Source organism: Narcine bancroftii, chromosome 6 (genome assembly GCF_036971445.1).
Source record: "Narcine bancroftii isolate sNarBan1 chromosome 6, sNarBan1.hap1, whole genome shotgun sequence".
Taxonomy (NCBI): Eukaryota; Metazoa; Chordata; class Chondrichthyes; order Torpediniformes; family Narcinidae; genus Narcine; species Narcine bancroftii.
This window is the reverse complement of record NC_091474.1, coordinates 238,570,152-238,582,722: the sequence shown is the minus strand read 5'-3', so window position 1 is coordinate 238,582,722 and position 12,571 is coordinate 238,570,152. Positions and strand designations below refer to the sequence as shown.

The window sequence follows — 12,571 nt, the reverse complement described above, 5'->3', positions numbered from 1 at the left end:
TATCAGGAACAGTCCATATTGTTGGGTCATGATGTCTAGGATCCCCTTACCTTAGCAGGAACAGTCCATATTGTTGGGTCATGAAGTCTAGGATCTCCTTACCTTATCAGGAACAGTCCATATTGTTGCATCATGATGTCTAGGATCTCCTTACCTTATCAGGAACAGTTCATATTGTTGGGTCTTGATGTCTAGGATCTCCTTACCTTATCAGGAACAGTCCATATTGTTGGGTCATGATGTCTAGGATCTCCTTACCTTATCAGGAACAGTTCATATTGTTGGGTCATGATGTCTAGGATCTCCTTACCTTATCAGAAACAGTCCATATTGTTGGGTCATGATATATAGGATCTCCTTACCTTATCAGGAACAGTCCATATTGTTTGGTCATGATGTCTAGTATCTCCTTATCATATCAGGAACAGTGCATATTGTTGCTTTAACAAGGAAGGCTTAAACTATTTATAAAGCATTTTTACAGTCTCCCTATCTCTAAAGCTTTCTATTTTCTCCAAATCAGACTTCTCTGTGGACGACATTAGCAGTATACCAGAGAGGTGAGTGTAGTCATAACCACCAGAGAGAAGGTGCTTGGGAAGCTGAACGATTGAAGACTAATTAAGTATCTTGCAGCAGATGGAATGCACCCTCGAGTTCTGAAAGATGTACCGTATTTGATCGAATACAAGACCCATGGACATATTAGTTCCCCTCTCCTCCCCCCACCATTTCAGCAGGAAATTTTAAGATTTTTTTAATGTATTTACTGGTAAGCATTTAATGTTACTGAAATATGTAGCTACAGTATAGCAGAAAAAAATTGGATAAAACATGCACTAGGACAACAGGAAAAATCTTATTTTTAATGATACTACTGAAATTTATAAGAGAAAATAAAAGCAGCTTAGCAATAGTGGAAAACGTTTTATAAAAAAGACTAACTGCTACTGTTGGACCACATGTTGCTCCCGCTGCCCTGCTCTCTCTCAGCAGCACGTTGTCGGTCCCCACACTGGTCACACTGCCCCACCCTCTCTGGAGGGCGGCCGTGTGGGTGGTGGGATCAGAGTGGAGACTGGTGGCGGGCTGTCGGGGGGAAGCAGGGTGGTGGGATCAGTGTGGAGAATGGTGGTGGAATCCGTATGGGGACTGATGGCAAGCTTTTGGGGGGACCAGGGCAGTGGGATCAGTGTGGGGACCAACAGCCAGCCACCAGGAGTGAGCAGGGCATCGGGACGAGTGCAGAAACTGACAGCGGGCTGCCGGGAGAGTCTCCAAACAGCCCACCACCAGCCCCCACACTGATCCCACCGCCCCGCTACCCCCCCCCACCCCCGCCCGACAGCCAACCACCAGCCTCCAACAATAGAGGGCTGTGATGCTAGTGAGCTACATATTGATGATGTTCACTGTTGGCATTACTCACCATTATCACCCTAATTTCAACTTCACATACAAGACCCAGGGGATATCTTTGAGCCTTTTTTGGGGGAAAAAAAGAGGGTCTTATATGCTAGTAAATACGGTAGCCATAGAGATTGTGGAGGCATTAGTAATGATATTCCAAGAATCAATAGTTTCTGGCATGGTTGTAGAGGACTGGAAAATTGCAAAGTTCACTTAGCAATTTAAAAAGGGAGGGAGGAGGCTGGAGTACCTCAGCAGGTCAAACAATGTCCTTTATGTAACAAAAGCAAAGATTCATTTCTGACATTTCGGGCTTAAGCCCTTCATCGAAGTTTGAGAAGATGCTGGCAAGCGTCCGAACAAATGGGTAGGAAGGGTGGGAGGTGGCAAGTCAGGAGATGATGGGTGGAGAAAAGAGGGAGGGGACAGCAGTAATGATGGGGGGAGGGGAATGATAGGGTTGTGTCGGTAAAAGAAATGGAAGGGGAAACAGGGAGGGGAACGAAAAGGTGTGCAGGCTTAATGGAAAGCAGTGAAATCAGTGTTCATGCCATGTGGCTGGAGGTTGCCCATCTGGAAAGCAAGGTTTTGTTCCTCCAATCTGCTGGTAATCAGGGTGGGACACTACATAAGGCCATAAACAGACATGTGAGTGTGGGAGTGTGCCCTGGAATTGAAATGGTTAGCCACTGGGAGGTCACTGTGCTTGCGAATGGAGCAGAAGTGCTGAGTGAAGCGATCTCCCAGTCTGCGACCGGTCTCTCTGATGTAGAGAATGCCACAAAGGGTGCACTGGATACAGTAGATTATTCTTCTGGATGTACAAGTGAAGTGTTGCTTCACATGAAAGGCCTGTTTGATGCCCCAGACCATGGTGAGTGAGGACGTGTTGGCACAACTGTTGTACCTCATGCGGACATAGGGTAAGGTGCCAAGGATGTGATGGGTTGGGACGGGTGAGTGCACGAGGGAATCATGGAAGGAGCGGTCCTTGCAGAAGGCTGAGAGGGGAAGAAAGGGAAAAATGTGTTTGGTGGTGGGATCCTGTAGTAAATGAAGGAAATTCTGATGGATGCGGAGGCTGGTGGGGAGGTTGGTGAGGATGAGGGGGATTCTATGTTTGTTGCATCTGGGGGAAGAGGGGGCTAGGGCAAATGACCAGGAAATGAAGGAGATGTGGGTGAGGGCTGAGTTGATGGTGGAGGGGAAGCCACGTTTGTGGAAGAAAGTAAACATTTCAGAAGATCTGGACTAGAAAACCTCTCTTGGGAACAATGCGGTGGAGATGGAGAATTTGAAAGAAAGGGTTGGAATCCTTGCAGGAGACAAGGTGTGCGGAAGTGTAATCCAGGTGGGAGTTGGAGGGTTTTTTGGGTATATGTCAGTGGAAAGCTTGTCTCCCGAGATGGAGACAGATCCAGAAAGGTAAAGGTATTATCAGTGATGGACCAGGTGAGCTTGAGATCAGGGTGGAAGTTGGACTTGAAGTGGATGAAGTTGACAAGTTCATCATGGGTGTCTGAGGCAGCCCCAATGTAATCGTCGATATACCGGAGGAAGATTTGGGGGAATTGCCTGTGTACGCTTGCACCATGGATTGCTCCACAAAACGTACAAGCAGGCAGATGTAGCTTCGACCCACGCATGTACCCATGGCTACTCCTTTGATTTGGAGGAAGTGGGATGAGTTGAAGGACTGTCTTGGATTAGCAGATTGGACAAAGAAGTCACAAATGATGCACATTGGAAACAGGAATAAAAGGGCAGAGTACTGGTTCTATGTTCAAGCTTTTTTTTTGTCAATATTGAGGCTAATTGAACTGAATTGTTTATCCTCTCAGGATTTATAAGGCAAGAGGTTGAAGTACAGGGTACAGCTTTGGGTTTCTTATTTAAGAAAGGATATGCTAGCATTGGAGAGGATTCAGAGAAGATTTACAAGAATGATTCCTGGGATGTATAGCATATTTGATGGCTCGTGGACTGTACTCCTTGGAGTTCAAAAGAATGAGGGAGGTCGTCATAGAAGCATTTCGAATGTTGAAAGGCCAGGATAGAGTAGATGTGGCAAAGTTGTTTCCCAAGATAGGGGAGTCCGGGACAAGAAGGCACAACTTCATGATTATAGGGTGACCATTTAAAACAGAGATATAGAGAAATTTCTTTAACCATAGAGAGGTGAACCTCTGGAATTTGTTGCCACAGGCACTTGTGGAGATCATGTTGTTGGGTGCATTTAAGGCAGAGACTGATAGGAATCTGAACAGTCAGGGTGTTATGAGCCCAGATGACCCCTAAACCCATCAGCAATAGAAATTCACCAAGACAAATGGTTACTTAAAAATAGTTGCTTTTAATTATCTTTAAACATGAAAACAAGATCAAACTTTAACGAATCACTATTGACTAACCTAACTTAACCCCCTTCTAATTCTAAGCGCACGTGTATATAATGTGTGTGTGTGAGTTCAGAAAAGTTCTTTCATTCACAGTCCAATCTCACTTCTCACTCCTCCAAGTTCACTGGCTGCAGGCAATTCTTATACTGTGAATATAATTTAACATTTGTGAATTTCACCAGGCTTTGGTGCTTGAAAGGTAAATGGTTACTGCTCAGGAAGGTTATTGTCGGTTTTCAGAGAGAGATTTATTGCTCATGGGACACCCACAACTGATTCCTTCTGATCAGCCACTTCAGTGTCTTGCCGAAGAAACTTGCCCCATCAGGATTTTCCAGACGATAACCTCTTTCTTTCAGGTCACCACAGAGTTCCTTTTCTGTTTCCTTTATTTCAAGTGAAACATTATACAGCCAGACCTCTACTCTTGTATGGACCACAAGGGCTTTAACCAGATTGAACTAAGAACTCCCAACCCATCTTCAAAATGGGGTTTTTCCACAAGCTTGCCAGCTTGTCATGTTCCAGTCCCAGCTGTTGTTGCTGAACTGTAAAACTGTAGAACTGAATTCTCTCTCTCTCTTTCTCAGAGAAAACCACATGACTCTCTTAGAACAGGCAACTACACTCAGACAGACTGTGGCCCAGGACCTAATCTTCTGAGTCCATTCATCTGTTGTTTTCCAAAATAATAGTCCATTACTCCACAGCCTGTCCAATTAACACCTACTTGTGGAGTCCTTATAGGCATCCTTCAAAGTTTTTGCAAAGGCACTTGGAGCCTGAACTGGCTGGCTTAAGCAGAGCTCTGGAATTTTAAATGAGATCTGTTTTGAAATATTTGTATCTGTATGTAACCAAACTAAAAAAACCTGCCACAATATATCTCCTATAAAACATTATCTATATACAATATAAAATATAATATAATCTGTCACACAGGGTATCAAAGGTTATGGGGAGAAAGCAGGGGAGTGGGGCTGAATGGGAGAATGGATCACCTCTTGATAGAATGGTGAGGCAGATTTGATGGAATGAACAGCCGCCTTCTGCTCCCTTATCTTATGGTCGGATGATCTGTACCTTGATTCCTTGTCTAAGGGATGTAGACATTAGTTTATCTGAAGAATAAGTTGCCTAACCATCAGTAGCCATTTCAAGTACCTGGAGTTATTGAGTCTCAACCATTACATTAATCTGCTTTGTTGATGCTGATTGAGGGATGGGTATTGGACTGGAGTTTGGGGATGATGCCATTGCACGTCATTAAAATAAATTCAAGGGATATTTTGCATCCTTCTAAAGTACAGACCAGGCTCCTGTTTATTTCTTCTTCTTAGGTGGTCCCTTTGGACTGAGATTGACTTACTCCAACTCCAGTTTTGTGGGTTTAGAGATGGAAAGTGAGGCCAATAGAAAAGTACATTCTTCTGCAGGTATTTTACAGCTATAATAAAGGAGGCCAGCTCAGACTGTACGCCACTCCCTCGGTGCTGCAGTGGAACCTTAACTTAGATTTTAATCCTCACATCTCTCGAGTGGGACCAGAACCCACAAACTCCTGATTCATACCCAATGAGCCATAGCCTGCGCTTTGAAAGAATTACACTTTTGCCAGTGTGGTTTTTCCCTCTGAGGATTTTAGGACTGTTAGTTTTTATGTTTCCTCTTTCAATGGGGGAATGCGGACTTAGAGCATTCAGTGCAAATGCTGGAAAGACTGGCAGCTCTCCATCAGGGGCTGAGATCTGCCAGCTAATACTCAGAAAGGTGGCAGAAGAGGTAGATATTAACAAACCAGGGTAGCTGGAAGAAATCAAAACCGATCGCTCGTAAAGTGCTGAGTTTTCTCATTCAAGGATCAAAGAGACTTCCGCAAGCTTCTTTTGGGTTCAGAAATTGCAAAACTTTCCTCTTCAGCAACATCTGCAAGAGAGCAGAATTTTAAAGAAAATAACCATACATAGTCACAATACTTGCTCTTTTGAATTCAAAATGCAAGCAAAAAAAAAGACCAGTAAACCAGACCGGTTCCTTTGCACCTCCTGTGCACTCCTGCGTCTCTAGTGCCCAGGGTTTACAATAACCCTTTATATTGAGATATTGGCCACTGAAGATTAGCTGGGAGGCCCTACCAGTCTGCTCTGGTGGGCAGGAAATGGAGTGCTTTGAAATAAAATTTAAAGGCAATTGTGTATGGATATATTTACAAATAGATTAACAGGGAACAGTTGTAAAACACAGCATGCTACCTGACTGTAATTCATAATATTCTGAAGAAATAATCAGCCAAACAGCGAACTTTTATCCAGATCATTGATTTCAAATTTTAGCAGTTTCTTTATAGTTCAAGTTTATTGTTGCATGTCCCAATGTGCATGTGACCCAGGTTTGTTTTGTAACCAGTCCTGTGAGAAATGTCCTTACATAGCACATAAAACCCAGTACACAAATGCAGTTACTGAGTGCAATAAAAGTCTGTAGACACCGTGGTTGAAGTAAAAATGTTAACATCAACGTCTCTGGTCTCTTCCAGCCTACTTTCTGTTCTCCCTCCTTTCCTTTTCCCTTTGTCTTCTTTCCTTCAGCACTCCACCCCCTTCCCTCTCCATTTACAAAGCCATGCCCCCTCCCCCTGCTTGCTCTTGTGTCCCTCCCTCCCTTACCCACATATTACCTCCTGCCTTTGGGACCATGCTCCTCAGCCTACCCCTCCCACCTACCATTTTGTTTGGGTACCTGCTGACATTTTTTCATACCTTGTTGAAGGGCTCAAGCCTGAAATGTTGGTTAAGTATCCTTATCATTGCTCTATCAAGTTCGCTGTTTGACCAGCTGAGTTTCTCCAGCATGGTGAGTGTGATCAGTTTGGGCAAACAAAAGCAACTTAATTTTACTATTAAGAGATTCGCGACAAGAAAGAATCTGTCCTTGAATCCGATGGTGCGTAATCTCACACTCATGAATATTCTTCCTGACAGGAAGGGCTTAAGAGAGTGTGACCAAATTGGGATGTCTTTTAATATGCTTTTCCAATGCAGTCGGAAGTGTAAAAGGAGATATTGATGGATTTCTCCACAGATGCTACTTGTCCTCCTGAGTATTTCCAGTCTTTTCTCTTCTGATATTGGATTTCCAGCATCTGCAGCGTTTTGGTGTTCATATTCCTTTAGAAGAGTCATTTGTGAAGTTTGACAGTATAAAGTTTAAGATTAGGAGAATTCAGATTTCTAGATACACTGGAGTTAATAAGTTTGTTTCCTAATTTATTTCATATGGGATGTCCTTCCACTCATAAATGCTCTTAAACAGCAACCATAACATTCAGTAAGAATTGAATGACTGTCAGGCAAGTTGACTAACATCTTTGTATCCACTTTAGGCACAGATGAGGTTCCAGAGGACTAGAACAGTGTTGTTCTTCTGTTTAAGAAGGGCAATATGATCCCAGCAGGAAATGATAACCCTGTGAGCCTTGTGTCCATGCTGGGGAAACTACTGGAGAAGATTCTTGACGATAGAATCTACTCGAATCTAGAAAAGCAAGCACTTGTCTGGAATATTGTGCATACGTGTTGGAGGTCAGTCAAACTTGACTGACTCTTCTGTGGAGGTGTTGAGGGTGATTGGTGAGGGCAGGGCAGCGAATGTTGTGCACATGGACCTTAGTTAAGCTCATTGGAGGCTGATCGAGAAAATGAAGGCACATGGGATCCATGCACACTTGTAGATTAGATTCAAAATGGGCTTGGCCTTTGAAAATAGAGAGTAGTAGTGGAGAGACATTATTTCTGACAGCAAGTCTGTGATCAGTGACGTTCCATGGGGATCAATGCTGGGATCTCCATTATTTATCATATAAATTCTTCTCCCTCAGTGCTAGTCAAGAAGCTCCAAACTCAAGGCTTCTGTAGCCCCCCAACCCCTCCCCCCCAACCCCCCGCAACTGGATGCTTGACTTTCTCATTGGAATACCACAGTCAGCATGAATTGGAAACAATGCCTCCTAACTGATTATCAACACAGGCCCACTGCTCCACTCATTATACGTCCATGACTGTGTGGCCAGGTACAATTCCAATCCTATCTACAAGTTTGCTGATGACATCACAGTTGGAAGAATCACAAGCGGCAATGACAACGGTACAGGAGGGAGATAGATCTGCTCATTGAATGATGTAACGACAACAACCTTGCGTTCAATGTTAGCAAAACCAAGGAGATGATTGTGGACTTCAGAAGGAAGTCAGGAGAAATGACACAATCCTCATCGAGGGCTCAGTAGTGGAGAGGATCAAGAACTTCCTGGGTATCAACATCTCCGAGGATCTGTCCTGGAGCCTCCATGTGCCCATGGATGCTTTTATCTCAGTCATTGAAAGAAATGACAAACCGCAATAGGCCCAGCACCCAGTCCATTAGTCGGAGGCCTCCAGACCACGAAATTAACCTTCTGCCATTACCCTCTGCTTTGTCCACACAGCATTCTGGCTTGTTGCATCACTGCCTAGTATGGAGGCGCCAACTCTCAGGACAAGAATAAACTCCAGAGGGTTGTTAACTCAGCCTGTGACACCGCAGGCACTAGATTTCACTCTACCAAGGACAACTACATGAAGCGGTGTCTTAAAAAAGCAGCCTCTAACCTCAAGGACTCCCCATAACCAGTCCATGCCCTCATCACTCGGCTACCATCAGTAAAAATGTACAGGAGCCTAAAGACAAGCGCTCAGCGGCACAAGGACAGCTTTTTCCCCACTATCATCAGATTCCTGAATGATCAATGAACCAAAGACACTGCCTTATTTTTCATGCACTGTTATTTTTACTTTTAATGGTAATGTAAGATATTTATAATATGAACGTTTCCACTCCTGATGCTGTCACAAAACACTAAATTTCATGACTTGTTCATGACGTAAATTCCGATTCTGAAATAAATGATTTGAATGAAAATGTATGTGGGCTGTTTTGTATCTATGCAGATGACACAAAAGTTATGTGATTTGTGAATAGTGAGGAAAGTTGCCAAGGATTCTGAAGATGAAAATATGGGCAGAGATTGATGGAGTTTAATCCAGACAAGTGTGAGGTATTAATTTTGGAAAGTGTTACAGAGTTCTGTGTTGTGCATTGACCTATGTGTTGTGTGGTTTTATGTTTAAAAAGTGACAGTTTGCCTCAAAGAGCCAAGGTGAAGGTGGACTGCTGAGAGAGTGGGAGACGAACTGAGCATGTGCAGAAAATGATCTGAAAATTTCTGGACTTGGATGACAAACTACCACTGGGGGTGCTGTGGAGTGGAAGAAGGCCGAGAGCATGAGTCATGGTCTGGAAGACAGTTTAGAATGGTGGGATTTCAAACAGGGATGAACATTCTGAAGGCAGCCAGAAGGATCCAGACCAAGCCAGTGGTTCCTCTCTCTGCAAGCAACACAGGAAGACAACTTCGAATTTTGTGCTCTCTCTCTCTCTCAAAAATCTTTTGGGTTCAGTTTACCAAATAAACTGAATTTTGTTTATGATCTTTGCTTCGGTTGAGATTAAAGTTTTGTGAGTCTTGTGTGTTTTGTGTCTTAAGTTTTTCTGTGGGCTGGTTGGAAATATAATTTAGACTTTAATTACATATATTATATTCAGGCTGGGGAATTTATTAGTTTTACACTGTTATAGAGATTTGCATAGTAACCAGTGGGCATTGTTATAAAAGGGTTTTTTTAAATTAAAGTTTGAAGGTGAATTTTTGTTAATAAAATAATTGTTCATCTTTACCCCTTTGTGATATGCCTTCCTTGTGGTTGCTGGTTTGATCTTGTAACAGAAGTGGCATGTGAGAGGAAAGGATACAGTAAATGGAAGTCTCCTGATGAGTTTTGATGTACAAAAGGTTCAAGAGCAGTGGTTCTCAACCTTTTTCTTTCCACTCACCTACCACTTTAACTAATCCCTATGCCATAAGTGCTCTGTGATTAGTAAGGGATTGCTTAAGGTGGGATGTGAGTTGGAAGGGAAGGTTGAGAATCACTGCTCTAGATCCAATGGTTACTGAAATATCTTGCTTGAGAAAAATTGTCATTGGCCCATTTCCTTTGGATTTTGAAACTGTGGACATAACAAGTCAATTGCGTATGATTAAAACAGTGGTTTTCAAAATTTTCTTTCCACTCACATACCACCTTAAGCAATCCTTTACTAATCACAGAACATGTGTTATATGAGTGGAAAGAAAAAGGTTGCAAACTAAACCTTTGGACCAACCTTTCCATGCTAACCAAGCTACTTCCATTTTGCTACGTTCGGCATATATCCCCCTAAACCTTTCCTATTCATGTGTCTCTCAAAATGCTTTTGAATGTCCCAACATTTACTGTTTCCTCTGGTGCCTCAGTTTGTATACTCACCAGCCTCTGTGTGAAGATGGTGCCCCTCATTCTCATTGAAAAGTTTACCTCTCACCTTAAATCCATGATCTCCAGAGTTACCTTGCTAGCCTTTATTAGTAAGGCTGTTGAATATAAAAGTTATTTTGCAGCTGTATTGAATTTTGATGAGGCCACAGTTTGGTGCTGTGAGTGTAGTTCTGGTCACCATACTCCAAGAGGGATGCGAAGGTTCAGCAGGATGTTGTCTGGATTAGAGAGTATTAGCAATGAGGCTCTAGACCACACATGTCAAACTCTGGCCCACTCTGGCCCGCGATATAATTATATTTGGCCCGCAAGATCATTTCAAAAATGTACTAGACGTGGCCCTGCAGCGAGAGCCGATGCTGTTTTTTGGTAATGTCACCCCCACCATCCTCCCCCTTCATTGCACATCCTTCCCCATTGTAACACGAGAAATTGTAACACGAGAAGTCTGTCGATGTCATCAGCCGGCAAGCCAGTTGGAAGGCTCCCCGCACAACCAGTCACTTCTCCCACCTGTCGAGCGGTGCGGCGGATGGGCGAGCGCCTGTGATTTCCTGTCGGCGCGACGGGCATGGCGGGCTGCACACGGCCCCCGGGCAGCGCGAGCCCCGTGCGACTGGCACCAGATGGCCCTTCCACAGCGCAAGCGCACTTCTTCCGGTCGCCATGGCCTTCAGCGCTTGCACACGCGCGGACCCCAGGGACGGCTGTTCGGCCCTGCACGTGAAGAGAGAGATGGTGGCTGTCCGCAAAGGCTGATCGGCAGCGCGCTGGGCCTGAGTGGGTGGGTAAGCAGGGGTGGGCAGAGGGTGTAGGTGAGGAGTAATGGGCAGGGGAAGTTATGGTGATGCGAGGGGCAGTTAGAGGGAGGGATGGGTAGAAGGAGGGGTGGATAGGGAAGAGGTAAAAGGGGAGGGGCAGGGCGAGTAGGGGAGGGGTGATTAGAGGGTGAGAGATGGGTAGAGGGAGGAACAGGTTGAGGTGAGAGGCAGTAGAGGGGCGTTTATAGGATGGGGTGGGTAGAGGCAGAGCAAGTGGAGTGGGGGGTGACTAGAGGTTGGGTAAAGGACTGGTCAGGTAGAGGGATGGTGGGTCGAGGGTGAATAGAGGCCTAGAGCCTGAGGAGTGAGCAGGAAATGCTGAGTCCTGATGCAGGCCAAAATGGACACAGCCTGTGAATGCTGACTACATCTCCACAGGGACCAAATAGGTTTCCCTCAGGTCAAGCAAAGGGTGAACTTGAGCTACCTACTCCTGACCTGTAACATTATCCTCCTAAAGTTATATCCTAAAGTTTAACATTACATATGTTGAAAGAAGAGAAAACATGCAGATGTTGTTGAAAATTTTCAATAAATATTTAGTTCGGCCCTCGACTTAGTCCAAGTTTTTAATTTTGGCCCTCCGTGAATTTGAGTTTGACACCCCTGCTCTAGAAAAACCTGGATAGTTTTCTCCAGAACGTTGAAGGCTGAGCAGAAACCTGATAGGTTTTTAAAAATCGAAGGTAGACAATCCGGGTAGCACAAAAGGTGCAAATAACAGTAGGGAAGCGGCGTGAGACAGCTCCACAGAACTCCCTTTGGAGAGAAGAAAAACATTTCCACAAAGTAGACACAACTTGAGAACTCACAGTGAAGTAGGACAAGAATGAAACACAAAAGCTGCAGATCAGACAGAGAAGAGTCAGAGGTCAAATGCGAGAGGTCATAGATTTAAGATGAGAGGGAAGAAGTTTAAAGATTGACTAGGCAAGTGTTTTTTTAACACTGGTGGATGCCTGGACCATGCTCCCAGAGGAAGAGGTGGAAGAATGGTAACATTTAAGAAAGACACATGAACAGGCAGTAAACACACCAAAATGCTGGAGGAACTCAGCTAGTATATTCAGCATCTATAGGAGGCAAAGATATATTGCTGAAGTTTTGGATCTTCAACAAAAAAAAAATCAGAAATATATATCAGAATATATATATTCAGGATATATCAGAAAGTCTCACAATTCAAACAATATGGGAAGAATCCAGTCCAACAAAAGGGGCTAATTGGATGTGATAAGGGACTGGCTAGAACTTGCATATCTGTGCAAAAGGAGTCAGGGAATGGAGAATCTATGGGGGAAGCAATGGGGTGGGGTTTTAATGCCGTCCAGTTGAAGGGGGCCCAGTCAGAAGGTGAGGTGCTGTTCCTCCAATTTATAGGTGGTCTCAGTCTGGCAGTCCACGAGACCATGGACAGACATGTCAGCAAGAGAATGGGATGGAGAACTGAAATGGGTGGCCACTGGGAGATCCACGCTATTGCAGCGGACAGAACCGAGGGGCTCAACAGAACCATCTCCCAGCATGCACC

General features: G+C 44.2%; 1 long non-coding RNA gene across 1 annotated transcript in view; it reads left to right on the top strand.

Moving 5' to 3' along the window:
- Positions 1 to 12,571, top strand: part of LOC138737158 (uncharacterized) — a 69,398-nt gene that overhangs the window by 13,938 nt on the left and 42,889 nt on the right. The window contains exon 2 of the long non-coding RNA XR_011340786.1: positions 524 to 560. This is a non-coding gene — a long non-coding RNA (uncharacterized lncRNA). The remainder of the gene's footprint in view (positions 1 to 523; positions 561 to 12,571) is intronic.